The sequence below is a fragment of the Somniosus microcephalus genome, unplaced genomic scaffold (assembly GCF_052327205.1).
Source record: "Somniosus microcephalus isolate GS21.2 unplaced genomic scaffold, FLI_Smic_1.0 unresolved_chr7, whole genome shotgun sequence".
NCBI lineage: Eukaryota > Metazoa > Chordata > Chondrichthyes > Squaliformes > Somniosidae > Somniosus > Somniosus microcephalus.
In genome coordinates this window covers 9,989,036-10,003,458 of record NW_028225185.1, presented here as the reverse complement: position 1 = coordinate 10,003,458, position 14,423 = coordinate 9,989,036, and positions in this window count along the sequence as shown.

Here is a 14,423-nt window from a genome sequence, read left to right as displayed (position 1 = left end):
TCCGACAGTGCGGCACTCCCTCAGTCCTGCCCCTCCGACAGTGCGGCACTCCCTCAGTACTGTCCCTCCGACAGTGCGGCACTCCCTCAGTACTGTCCCTCCGACAGTGCGGCGTTCCCTCAGTACTGTCCCTCCGACAGTGTGGGGCTCCCTCAGTACTGCCCCTCCGACAGTGCAGCACTCCCTCAGTCCTGCCCCTCCCACAGTGCGGCGCTCCCTCAGTCCTGCCCCTCCCACAGTGCAGCGCTCCCTCATACGTCATTCCTGCCATCCCAGGTATCAGTCTGGTGAATCTTCGCTGCACTCCATGGCAAGAACATCCTTCCTCAGATAAGGCGACCAAAACTGCACACAATACTCAAGGGACGGTCTCACCAAGGCCCTGTACAACTGCAGCAAGACATCCTTGTTCCTGTACTCAAACCCTCTCGCTACAAAGGCCAAGGTTGAGCAGGTTCGGCCTATACTCATTGGAGTTGACATATGAGGAGAGATTGAGTCGATCAGGCTTATATTCGCTAGAGTTTAGAAGAATGAGAGGGGATCTCATTGAAACTTATAAAATTCTGACAGGACTGGACAGACAAGATGCAGGAAGGATGTTCCCGATGGTGGGGGAGTCCAGAACCAGGGGTCACAGTCTAAGGATAAGGGGTAAGCCATTTAGGACTGAGATGAGGAGGAATTTCTTCACCCAGAGAGTGGTGAACCTGTGGAATTCTCTACCACAGAAGGCAGTGGAGGCCAATTCATTAAATATATTCAAGAAGGAGTTGGATATATTTCTTAAGGCTAAAGGGATCAAGGGATATGGGGAGAAGGCAGGGACAGGGTACTGAATTTGGATGATCAGCCATGATCGCATTGAATGGCGGAGCAGGCTCGAGGGGCCGAATGGCCTACTCCTGCTCCTATCTTCTATGTTTCTATCCCTCGATTTCCATCGCTCCACCATTGGCGGCCGTGCCTTCAGCCGCCTGGGCCCCGAGCTCTGGAATTCCCTCCCTAAACCTCTCCGCCTCTCTCTCCTTTAAAACGCTCCTTAAAAACTGAACTCTTTGACCAAGCTTTTGGTCACCTGCCCTAATTTCTCCTTATGTGGCTCGGTGTCAAATTTTTTTGTCTTATAATACTCCCGTGAAGCACCTTGGGACGTTTTACTACGTTAAAGGCGCTATATAAATACAAGTTGTTACTATGCCCAGTGAAGCACTGAGACGTTCTGCAATGTTCACTGTGATATAAATTTTAGTTCTGGATCACTGTTGCAAAGATCCAGTACAGACACGATGGTCCAAATGGCCTCCTCCTGTGCTGTGACCATCAACGGCTCTTCTCTCCCACTTCATATTAACAGACTCCACTCAACACCAACACTCTCTGATCTCAATGCCAACAGCTTCCAGCCCTCTCCCCGTGCAATGGATGAATCACCACACCTCGACCTCCTCCATGTCCTTCCACAGGACATGTTTCTGTCACCTCTTCAAAGGCAGTTTCCATGTCTCTCGCAAGACAACACTGTTTTCAAATTCCTCCCTATCTCTGTAATCTCCTTCAGCCCCACAACCCAGAGAGTGGTGAACCTGTGGAATTCTCTACCACAGAAGGCAGTTGAGGCCAATTCATCAAATATATTCAAGAAGGAGTTGGATCTATTTCTTAAGGCTAAAGGGACCAAGGGATATGGGGAGAAAGCAGGGACAGGGTACTGAATTTGGATGATCAGCCATGATCTCATTGAATGGCGGAACAGGCTCGAGGGGCCGAATGGCCGACTCCTGCTCCTATCTTCTATGTAACCCCTGTCTGAATATCTGCTTACATGGCTCAGTGTCAAATTTTGTCCGATAATCGCTCCCGTGAAGCGCCTTGGGACATATTACTATGTTAAAGGCACGGTGCAAATGCAGGCTGTTGAAATCGAGGCTTTACAAATCTCAGTATTTATGACTCCAAACCACAATGATTCATACTTTCGCATGACCTTTCTTCAAATTACATCAAAGTTTATACAATGGAGCCACCAGGTGCTCATCTTGTCATACTTTCGCATGACCTTTCTTTAAATTACATCAAAGTTTATACAATGAAGCCACCGGGTGCTCATCTTGTGACATCCCTTATCTCCTAACGGCCAGTATCAATCAAGTGAGCCCTTTGACCTGTTATTGTTCAATCTGCGAAACCGCAGAGGTCACATGTCACCACTTCCACATAATTCAATCGTCTTGGGTCCCTTTTGGTCCTGTGTGCAAAGTTTAAATGCATTTCACCTGCTGTTGTCAGGCAGAAGTGCCTTGGCCACTTATCCTTACCCATGATGTCATGCTTCTCCTAAGTATGATTTCTAAATATCCACTTCAGGGACGAATTGGATAGAAATTTCTAAGAGCTGGCACGATGGGGCGACGGCATCCTGCTGTGCTGTGTGATTCGACGATTCCTGAGAGAGTTCACTGGGGGTTTGCCTCTCTCGTGTCCAGGTGGTTGTAGTAGAGAGCTTCGATGACCTAGTGAATGACAAGTCGAAAGATGTCCTGATTGAATTCCACGTCCCTTGGTGTGGCCACTGCAAGAACCTGGAGCCAAAGTACAAATAGCTGGCGGAGGTGGTGAGTGTCGGCCTTGCTCTCTCGATTTACCCGTTGGTCCCTTTCTCCTGAAGGCGCCGACTCCCCCTGGGATCCGTTTCCGCGATGCACAGGAGGCCATTCGGCGCCCACGAGGTCGGGTACCCTTGCCCTGGCACAGATCAGACACCTTGGCACAAACCGCGGATTAGCCGTGGCTCAGTGGGCAGCACCCTCGCCTCCGAGTCAGAAGGTCGTGGGTTCGAGTCCCCACTCCAGAGACTTGAGCACATAATCCAGGCCGACACTCCCAATGCCAGTACTGAGGGAGCACCGCACTGTCGGAGGGGCAGTACTGAGGGAGGGGCAGCACTGAGGGAGCGCCGCACTGTTGGAGGGGCAGTACTGAGGGAGCGCCGCACTGTCGGAGGGGCGGTACTGAGGGAGCGCCGCACTGCTGGAGGGGCAGTACTGAGGGAGCGCTGCACTGTCAGAGGGGCAGTACTGAGGGAGCGCCGCACTGTCGGTGGGGCAGTACTGAGGGTGCGCCGCACTGTCGGAGGGGCGGTACTGAGGGAGCGCCGCACTGTCGGAGAGGCAGTACTGAGGGAGCACCGCACTGTCGGAGGGGCGGTACTGAGGGAGCGCCGCACTATCGGAGGGGCAGTACTGAGGGAGCGCCGCACTGTCGGAGGGGCAGTACTGAGGGAGCGCCGCACTGTCGGAGGGGCGGTACTGAGGGAGCGCCGCACTGTCGAAGGGGCAGTACTGAGGGAGCGCCGCACTGTCGGAGGGGCAGTACTGAGGGAGCGCCGCACTGTCGGTGGGGCAGTACTGAGGGAGCGCCGCACTGTCGGAGGGGCAGTACTGAGGGAGCGCCGCACTGTCGGAGGGGCAGTACTGAGAGAGCGCCGCACTGTCGGGGCAGTACTGAGGGAGCGCCGCACTGCCGGAGGGGCTGTCTTTTGGATGAGATGTTAAACCGAGGCCCCGTCTGCCCTCTTGGGTGGACGCAAAAGATCCCACGGCCACTATTGGGAGAAGAGCAGGGGGAGTTCTCCCCGTTATCCCTCAACGAACATCACTAAAAACTGATGATCCGGTCATCATCACATTGCTGTTTGTGGGAGCTTGCTGTGCGCAAGTTGGCTGCCACGTTTCATACATTACAACAGTGACCACACTTCAAAAAATACTTAATTGGCTGTAAAACGCTTTGGGACGTCCTGAGGTGGTGAAAGGCGCAAGTCTGTGTTTTCTTTTTTAAATCTTGCCCTGTTTGACTCAGCATCGTAATTTTAAGTAGTAAATTTGCCAATTCACCTGTGGGTTTAACAGACTAATAAGTGCAGCTTGGAAACTTAATGCCCGAAACTTTTAAAGCAGATTTAGCCTTTTTGCACATCGCAAGGTAAACTGTGTACCATTTTGCTCTCCTTACCTAAGGAAGGATATACTTCCCCTACAAGTCGTGCTGCAAAAGTTCACCAGACTGGTTCCTGGGATGGGGGGTGACATGAATCAGTCACTCATGAAAGAAAGACATGAAATAATACTGGGTGGCCTGCGGGTGGCGCTGTCCAGGGAGAGTATAAATACTCGGGCACGGGCCCAGCTTGCGCAGGACATTCTTAACAGGAACTAGTGAAGGGCACAACTAGACCTCCATGTTGTAAAACAGTTGATTAAAGCTTTGTTTAACGCTTAGACCAAGTGCCTAGTAGTTTTCTTATGTCAGGGGGATTGTCCTATGAGGAGCGATTGAGTAGAATGGGCCTATATTCCCTCGAGTTTAGAAGAATGAGAGGTGATCTCATTTGAAACGTATAAAATTCTTAAGGGGGATTGACCGGGTAGATGCTGAGAGGTTGTTTCCCCCTGGCTGGAGAGACTAGAACCAGGGGTCACAGTCTCAGGATAAGGGGTCGGCCATTTAGGACTGAGATGAGGAGGAATTTCTTCACTCAGAGGGCGGTGAATCTTTGGAATTCTCTGCCCCAGAGGGCTGTGGAGGCTCAGTCGTTGAGTTTATTCAAGGAGATCGATAGGGGATCTCATTGAAACGTATAAAATTCTGACAGGGCTAGACAGACTGGATGCAAGGAGGATGTTTCCCCTGGCTGGTGGGGGGAGGTCGAGAACGAGGGGTCACAGTCTCAGGATACGGGGTAGGACATTTAGGACTGAGATGAGGAGAAATGTCTACACTCGGAGGGTGCTGAGTTGATTTAATAAAGAGTATTCACCAGACATTTCCTCGTCCTTGAACTTGTATTAGAGGTAAAGGATGTATGACAATATCTTATAACTCCAGATACCAGAAATGCAAGGTTATATCTGTCGAGGAAAGGATGAACAGGCTGGAGCTCTTTTCTCTTGAAAAGAGAAGGCTGAGGGGTGACCTGATCGAGGTCTTTAAAATGATGAAAGGTTTTGATAGAGTGGATACAGAGAGAATGTTTCCACTTGTGGGGAAGAGCAAAACTAGAGGCCATCAATATAAGATAGTCACCAAGAAATCCAATCGGGAATTCAGGAGAAACTCCTTTACCCAGAGAGTGGTGAGAATGTGGAACTCGCTACCACAGGGAGTGGTTGAAGCGAATATTATAGATACATTTAAGGGGAGGTTGGACAAACATCTGAGGGAGAAGGGAATAGAGGGTTACGCTGATAGAGTTAGATGAGGAAGGATTGGAGGAGGCTCGAGTGGATCATAAACACCGGCATGGACTGTTTGGGCCGAATGGCCTGTTTCTGTGCCGTATGTCATATGTAAGGGCACTAGGGATTTATGACAATGTACTGCAATAACGCCACATCCATTCTTGACAAACTGTAGATGTGACTGGCCCTTTTAATTGTGTAGATTTCCAGGAAGGGCCATGGAACCTCTGGGTGAAATCCATGCATTACCTGCTGTGACTCCCCCATCAGTTCCCCCGCGCAATTCGCCCAAGATGTGAGCGTTTTTCCTGGTATGAATCTAATCTTCCTGCTGTGGCTTGTTGGTCTGGAGATGACAGCTGTACAACGCCGAGGTTGCATTCGATCTTTCCGAAGCTCCCATCAGATTTGCTCCTCGGTCTGTGCTGATCTCCAGCTCGACTCGGGTTCTCGTTGGGAGTGAAACGTTTGCCCTGAATCCTCTGTGCTAGCAATCAGCAAGGATTCCTGCAGCTAATCCCCAAAAAATCCCTTCAACTTCAGAGGGAGGGTAAGCATGCAGGTGCAGCAGGCGGTTGAGAAGGCAAATGGTATGTTGGCCTTCGTAGCGAGAGGATTCGAGTACAGGAGCAAGGATGTCTTGCTGCAGTTGTACAGGGCCTTGGTGAGACCACACCTTGAGTATTGTGTGCAGTTTTGGTCGCCTTATCTGAGGAAGGATGTTCTTGCCATGGAGGGAGTGCAGCGAAGATTCACCAGACTGATACCTGGGATGGCAGGAATGACGTATGAGGAGAGATTGGGTCGATTGGGCTTATACTTGCTGGAGTTTAAAAGAATGAGAGGGGATCTCATTGAAACTTATAAAATTCTAACAGGACTAGACAGACTAGATGCAGGAAGGATGTTCCCGATGGCCGGGGAGTCCAGAACCAGGGGTCACAGTCTAAGGATAAGGGGTAAGCCATTTAGGACAAAGATGAGGAGGAATTTCTTCCCCAGAAAGTGGTGAACCTGTGGAATTCTCTACCACAGAAAGCAGCGGAGGCCAGTTCATTAAATATATTCAAGAAGGAGTTAGATATATTTCTTAAGGCTAAAGGGATATGGGGAGAAAGCAGGGACAGGGTACTGAATTTGGATGATCAGCCATGATCTCATTGAATGGTGGAGCGGGCTCGAGGGGCCGAATGGCCTACTCCTGCTCCTATCTTCTATGTTTCTATGAGAGAGAGAGAGACGGAGAGGTTTAGGGAGGGAATTCCAGAGCTCGGGGCCCAGGCGGCTGAACGCCCGGCCGCCAATGGTGGAGCGATGGAAATCGGGGGGATGCGCGAGAGGGCGGAATTGGAGGAGCGCAGAGATCTCGGGAGGGTTGTGGGGCCGGAGGAGGTTACAACAGTGACTACACTTCAAAAAGTACCTAATTGGCTGTAGAGCGCTTGGGGACGTCCTGAGGTGGTGAAAGAGGGTGGAGAGATGCACGTTCTTTATTGAGCCCACACCTCGACACTTGCAGTAGTGCTTGTGGGAATTACACCCACTGTAAGATGTCGGTACGTTCGACTCTTATTCACTTTGTCCTTTGTCGCTTAGGGGGGGGCCGCGAAGTCAGCGATTTCCTGAACTACTTGAAGAAGGAGTCGACGAGCCCACTAGTTACGACGGGAGAGGACAAGCGAATGGAGAAGGAACTGTGAACGAGATAGTGGTGGGGAGTCGAAGTCAATGCTGAACGATATTAATATAACCACGTTTCTTTTTAATCGGCGAGAAATTGCAACCGGAGATTGGCGGCGCTGACTGTCACACTTCGGCAAGTACCTTCGCCGATAATTTACCGAGATTAGTCACCACCCCGCCAACATCCGAGCGCTCGGGATAGCGGGCCACTGTTTGGCTGCAGGCAGATTTTCCACGAGCGTTGCCACCAACACAACCCGTCTCTTGTACCCAAGCGAGGAAACGAGTACAATCGTCAGCAGATGAAAGAGCAAAGCCACCTTGATGGTTTGGACTGCGATGACCTTGTTCCTCTTTCAGACGCTGACGGCTCCTCGTGTATTCCAGTGATTTTCCTCCACTTAAAAAAATAAAAATAAAAAATTGAGTTCCTTTTTCAGCAGTGATGATTGTTCTTTGCACGTTCGGTTCGTGGAGGACCAGTTTTTAAATTTGTTTTTATGGGATGTGGGCAAGGCCCGGCATTTATTGCCCATCCCTAATCGCCCTTGAGAAGGTGGTGGTTGTTATGTTCATTAATAAATAGACATTCTTATTATGAACACTGCTAGCTTCTAGCTAGTCATTTATTCAGTACACGTTCTCTAGGTACAGTATTTGTAGAGATGCAGCATGTGTGCTCCTGTGTGCAGGCTGCCATCTTGACTGTTGCCTTGTGGGTAGCCTAGTGCCATGGGTAATGTAGTCTTAATATATATACAGCTGGGTAGTGTAGTCTTATACATACAGCTCTACGGCGCCACCTAGTGTCCACTATAGAATGACATGTTATTGATCATTACAGTGGTGAGCCGCCTTCTTCACAGAATCACAGAAACCCCACAGTGCAGATAGAGGCCATTTCGGCCTATCGAGCCTGCACCGACACATATCCCACCCGATCCCCGTAACCCCTACACCAACACATGTCCCACCCTATCCCTGTAACCCCACGTATTTAATCCCCCTAACACGAAGGGTCAATTTATCATAGCCAATCAACCTAACCCGCACATCTTTGGACTTCTTGAACCGCTGCAGTCCCGTGTGGTGAAGGTGCTCTCACAGTGCTGTTAGGGAGGGAGTTCCAGGATTTTGACCCAGCGACGATGAAGGAACGGCCAATATATGTCCAAGTTGGGATGGTGTGTGACTCGGAGGGGAACTTGGAGGTGGTGGTGTTCCCGCGCGCCTGCTGCCCTTGTCCTTCTAGGTGGAAGAGGTGGCGGGTTTGGGAGGTGCTGCCGAAGAAGCCTTGGCGAATTGCTGCAGTGCATCTTGTAGATGGTACACACTGCAGCCACGGTGCGCCGCTGGTGGAGGGAGTGAATGTTTAAGGTGGTGGATGGGGTGCCGATCAAGCGGGCTGCTTTGTCCTGGATGGTGTCGAGCTTCTTGAATGTTGTCGGAGCTGCAACTCATCCAGGCGTAAATGATCGCACAAAAATAAAATCAGTATTTGAGCTGCCTTAATGGAAGACCTACCTCTATTTCTGCCCATTGGGTGGGTGCCTAACATGGCCTGAAATCAGGGCGTGTTTTCCCATATGCCTCCTTGCCCCCTCAGTCCAGGCCATGCCCTGCCCAGTGTGAGCGTGATTTTTTTTCCTTGGCCAAGTAAATAATGAGAGATTTTGCATTGTCACTTCGACAACACAAGCTGTGCTCGGGATTAAAATAAGTCCTTGGAACACGACAGAAGTATTTATTAAAGAGAAACCCAAGCAGTATTTTAGAACATCACTGTATAGAATTTACCCCGTGTCCCCTGGCCTGTCATTTCCACCCCCCCCGCCCCCCCCCAGCCCCCAGAGTTTGGCTCACTGTTATGGTCCTATTGGAACAGTAGCCTACAGGTTTGGGTTGGTCAGCGGCAAGCTCCGGCTTGTCAGGATTACTCTTGCTGCTATTTTGAATGACGTATGAGGAGAGATTGGGTCGATTGGACTTATACTCGCTGGAGTTTAGAAGAATGAGAGGGGATTTCATTGAAACTTATAAAATTCTAACTAGACAGACTAGATGCAGGAAGGATGTTCCCGATGGCGGGGGAGTCCAGAACCAGGGGTCACAGTCTAAGGATAAGGGGTAAGCCATTTAGGACAGAGATGAGGAATTTCTTCACCCAGAGAGTGGTGAACCTGTGGAATTCTCTACCACACAGGGCAGTTGAGGCCAATTAATTAAATATATTCAAGAAGGAGTTGGATATATTTCTTAAGGCTAAAGGGATCAAGGGATATGGGGAGAAGGCAGGGACAGGGTACTGAATTTGGATGATCAGCCATGATCGCATTGAATGGCGGAGCAGGCTCGAGGGGCCGAATGGCCGACTCCTGCTCCTATCTTCTATGGTTCTTCGCTGCCTCACTTTTGTACTGTTTCTCCTTCCCTCATCTCTTTTCCCTGACCTCCCTCCTCCCTCCCCCCACCCCCCCACTCCCAAAAGTGCTGCTGCTGTCTCAACTCATCCAGTTGGCTTTGATAGTCATCGGTCTAGGCCGGGCTACCAGATGCTTGCCGGGAGAGGCCAGTTCCCTGCTACTTCTATCCCCCCTCCCCTCCCTGGGGCTGCGCCCTCCCCGTTTCGATAAACGCGTGCTGCTGTGAGATTACTGGCGGGGAATGATGACCCCGTACAAGGATCCCAGTGAACGGGAGGAGATTTGCCACCTGCTTCTGAAACCAGGCGCGTTTCGGTGACCCGTGGAGGCAAAACCCCCGTCCGTCTGCCCCAACGCAACACTAATTATTCTTGCACAGTGACCTGGTTATTAAATGCAACCTGTCGGGATCACCTTGCAGCCATTTTTTTTTGAGGGGGTGGGGGAATGGGAGAGTGGGGGGGGATGTGCCTCCTGGAAATGTCCAACGGGACGGAGTGGTGCGGAACAGGAATAATGGGAAATTGTATTTTCAATAAATCGATTGAATCCTTCTTTCGTCGTCCTGTGTTTCTTGCCAATGTGCAGTTTTGTTGTTAAGGAAAGACTCGCGTTTCTCCAGCACCTTTCACCACCTCAGGACGTCCCAAAGCACTTTACAGCTAATGAAGTACTTTTTTGAAGTGTGGTCACTGTTGTAATGTAGGAAAACGCGGCAGCAAATTTTTGCACAGCAAGCTCCCACAAACAGCAATGTGATAATGACCGGATCATCTGGTTTAGGTGTTGGTTCAGGGATAAATATTGGCCCCAGGACACCGGGGAGAACTCCCCCTGCTGCTCTTCCAATAGTGGCCGTGGGATCTTTTACATCCACCCGAGAGGACAGACGGGGCCTCGGTTTAACGTCTTATCCGAAAGACGGCACCTCCGACAGTGCGGCGCTCCCTCAGTACTGGCCCTCCGACAGTGCGGCGCTCCCTCAGTACTGCCCCTCCGACAGTGCGGCACTCCCTCGGTACTGCCCCTCCGACAGTGCGCCGCTCCCTCAGTACCGCCCCTCCGACAGTGCGGCGCTCCCTCAGTACCGCCCCTCCGACAGTGCGGCGCTCCCTCAGTACCGCCCCTCCGACAGTGCGGCGCTCCCTCAGTATCGCCCCTCCGACAGTGCGGCGCTCCCTCAGTATCGCCCCTCCGACAGTGCGGCGCTCCCTCAGTACTGCCCCTCCGACAGTGCGGCGCTCCCTCAGTACCGCCCTTCCGACAGTGCGGCCCTCCCTCAGTACCGCCCCTCCGACAGTGCGGCGCTCCCTCAGTACCGCCCCTCCGACAGTGCGGCACTCTCTCAGTACCGCCCCTCCGACAGTGCGGCGCTCCCTCAGTACCGCCCCTCCGACAGTGCGGCGCTCCCTCAGTACCGCCCCTCCGACGGTGCGGCGCTCCCTCAGTACCGCCCCTCCGACAGTGCGGCGCTCCCTCAGTACCGCCCCTCCGACAGTGCGGCGCTCCCTCAGTACCGCCCCTCCGACAGTGCGGCGCTCCCTCAGTACCGCCCCCTGACAGAATTGGGCCCGACTGCAATGCCCCTGTGGTTGAATAGCCTGCCAGCACTGATTGTTTAAGCTCGCAACTTGGGGAGCGACGTACCAGCGGGCAAGTGGCGCCCATTGAGCCATGGTTTTTCCCCTTCATTCTCGGGATTTTTAAATTCATTCATGGAAGGCCGGCATTTATTGCCCATCCCTCATTGCCCCTTGAGAAGGTGGTGGTGAGCCGCCTTCTTGAACCGCTGCAGTCCGTGTGGTGAAGGTGCTCCCACAGTGCTGTTAGGGAGGGAGTTCCAGGATTTTGACCCAGCGACGATGAAGGAACGGCCCGATATATTTCCAAGTCGGGATGGTGTGTGTGACTCGGAGGGGAACTTGGAGGTGGGGGTGTTCCCATGCGCCTGCTGCCCTTGTCCTTCTAGGTGGAAGAGGTCGCGGGTTTGAGAGGTGCTGCCGAAGAAGCCTTGGCGAGTTGCTGCAGTGCATCTTGTAGATGGTCCACACTGCAGCCACAGTACGCCGGTGGTGGAGGGAGTGAATGTTTAAGGTGGTGGATGGGGTGCCGATCAAGTGGGCTGCTTTGTCCTGGAGGGTGTCGAGCTTCTTGAGTGTTGTTGGATGTGGGCGTTGCCAACACGGCCCCGCATTTATTGCCCCTCCCTCGTTCCAATGAAGGGCTTGCTGGACTACTTCAGAGACCAGTTAAGCGTCGACCATGATGGTGTGGGAGTGGAGTCACATATAGGCCAGGCCGGGTACGGACGGCACATTTCCTTCACCAAAGTGCATTGGAGAACTAGTTCGGTTTATATTGCTTTTTTTGCAGTCATTTAAAAAAATAAAAAAGCTGGTGCCAGTAAAAATGACAAGTGTCAGTCAGCCTGCGCTGAAGTCTCTGGAGTGGGATTTGAACCCGCAACCTTCTGACTCCGAGAAAAAGTCTCGCATTTATATAGTGCCTTTTATGTCCTCCGGTCACCCCAGAGCGCTTTACAGCCAATTAAGTACTTTTTTTTTTAGTCACACTTGTTGCGTACAGCAAGGTCCCACAAACAGCCACGAGATTAATCTTCTTAGGCAGTCCCTCGGAACCGAGGATGACTTGCTTCCACACTAAAAATGAGCTCGCAGGTGACTGATGAGTCCAATGCGGGACCTGCAGTCTCTGTCACAGGTGGGGCAGACGGTGGTTGAAGGGGCGGGTGGGTGGGGTGCTTGGGTTGACGTGCGCTCCTTGCGCTTGGCTTCCGCTTGCTCCCGGCGAAGAGACTCGAGGTGTTCGGCGCTTCCCGGATGCTTCTCCTCCACTTCGTGCGGTCCTGGGCCAGGGATTTCCAGGTGTCGGTGTTGGATGTTGGACTTTTTCAAGGAGGCTTTGAGGGTTTCCTTGAAGCGTTTCCTCTGCCCACCTGGGGCTCTTGCTGTGTCAGAGCTCCGAGTACAGCGCTTGTTTTGGGAGTCTCGTATTGGGCATGCGGACAATGTGCCCCGTCCATCGGAGCTGATCGAGCGTGGTCAGAGCTTCGATGCTGGGGATGTTGGCCTGAGCAGGAACACTGACGTTGGTGCGCCTGTCCTGCCAATTGATTTGCAGGATCTTGCGGAGGCAGCGTTGGTGGTACCTCTCCAGTGCTTTGAGGTGCCTGCTGTACATGGTCCATGTCTCTGAGGCATACAGCAGGGCGGGAATCACTGCTGCCCTGTAGACCATGAGCTTGGTGCCGAGTTTGAGGTCCTCGTCTTCAAACACTCTCTTGATAAATGGCCTACCAATGTGCTACTACTTGAGTCATGGCTGTCACTTTATAACTGGGGTTATGAATAATGATCAGGACAAGGAACTCTGGCTAATTTTATCCTTTCCCTGGTGTTGGATTGCTAATGATAGCACCCACCAATGAGATCAGTCGGGTAACATGCCTATTGATCAATCATTTGCACGCTTGTTTCCAACATTACAACAGTGTCTGCACTTCAAAGGAATTGATTGGATGTCTTACTGCAGTTATACAGGGCCTTGGTGTGACCACACCTGGAGTACTGTGTGCAGTTTTGGTCTCCTTACCTAAGGAAGGATATACTTGCCATAGAGGGAGTGCAGCGAAGGTTCACCAGACTGATTCCTGGGATGGCGGGACTGTCCAGAGCCCCAAACACCCTTTCCAGGTGAAACAGCGATTTACTTGTACTTCTAGCAATCTAGTATACTGTATTCGCTGCTCACGATGCGGTCTCCTCTACATTGGGGAGACCAAACGCAGATTGGGCGCCCGCTTTGCGGAACACCTCCGTTCAGTCCGTAAGGGTGACCCCGAGCTTCCGGTCGCCTGTCACTTTAATTCACCGCCCCACTCCCACTCAGACCCCACCGCCCTCGGCCTCTTGCATTGTTCCACGGAAGCTCAGCGTAAGCTTGAGGAACAGCACCTCATCTTTCGATTAGGCACTTTACAGCCCTCTGGACTCAACATCGAGTTCAACAATTTCAGATCATAACCTCGACCCCCATTACATTTTCACTTATATTTTTCATCCACTCCTTTGTTTTGTGTCCTTCCCCCTTTCTCTCTCTCCCACAGGGCAGCTGTCTCCCATTCTGCCAGAACATTTCACACCTAATCTAGAGCCGTCTTTTGTCTCCACTAGTCCTATCACATAGAAACATAGAAGATAGGAGCAGGAGTAGGCCATTCGGCCCTTCGAGCCTGCTCCGCCATTCAATGAGATCATGGCTGATCATCCAAATTCAGTACCCTGTCCCTGCCTTCTCCCCATATCCCTTGATCCCTTTAGCCTCAAGAAATATATCCAACTCTTTCTTGAATATATTTAATGAACTGGCCTCCACCGCCCTCTGTGGCAGAGAATTCCATAGGTTCGCCACTCTCTGGGTGAAGAAATTCCTCCTAATTTCAGTCCTAAATGGCTTACCCCTTATCCTTAGACTGTGACCCCTGGTTCTGGACTCCCCGGCCATCAGAAACATCCTTTCTGCATCTAGTCTGTCCAGACCTGACAGAATTTTATAGGTTTCGATGAGATCCCCTCTCAATCTTCTAAACTCCAGCGAGTATAAGCCCAATCGACACAATCTCTCCTCATACGTCATTCCTGCCATCCCACGTATCAGCCTGGTGAATCTTCGCTGCACTCCCTCCATGGCAAGAACGTCCTTCCTCAGGTAAGGTGACCAAAACTGCACACAATACTCAAGGTGCGGTCTCACCAAGGCCCTGTACAACTGCAGCAAGACATCCTTGTTCTTGTACTCGAACCCTCTTGCTACGAAGGCCAACATACCATTTGCCTTCTTAACTGCCTGCTGCACCCGCATGCTTACCTTCAGCGACTGGTGCACAAGGACACCCAGGTCTCTTTGCACTTCCCCTTCTCCCAATCTATTGCCATTCAAATAATAATCTGCCTTCCTGTTTTTGCCACCAAAGTGGACAACCTCACATTTATCCACATTATAGTGCATTTGCCATGTTTCTGCCCAATCACCCAACCTGTCCAAATCGTACTGGAGT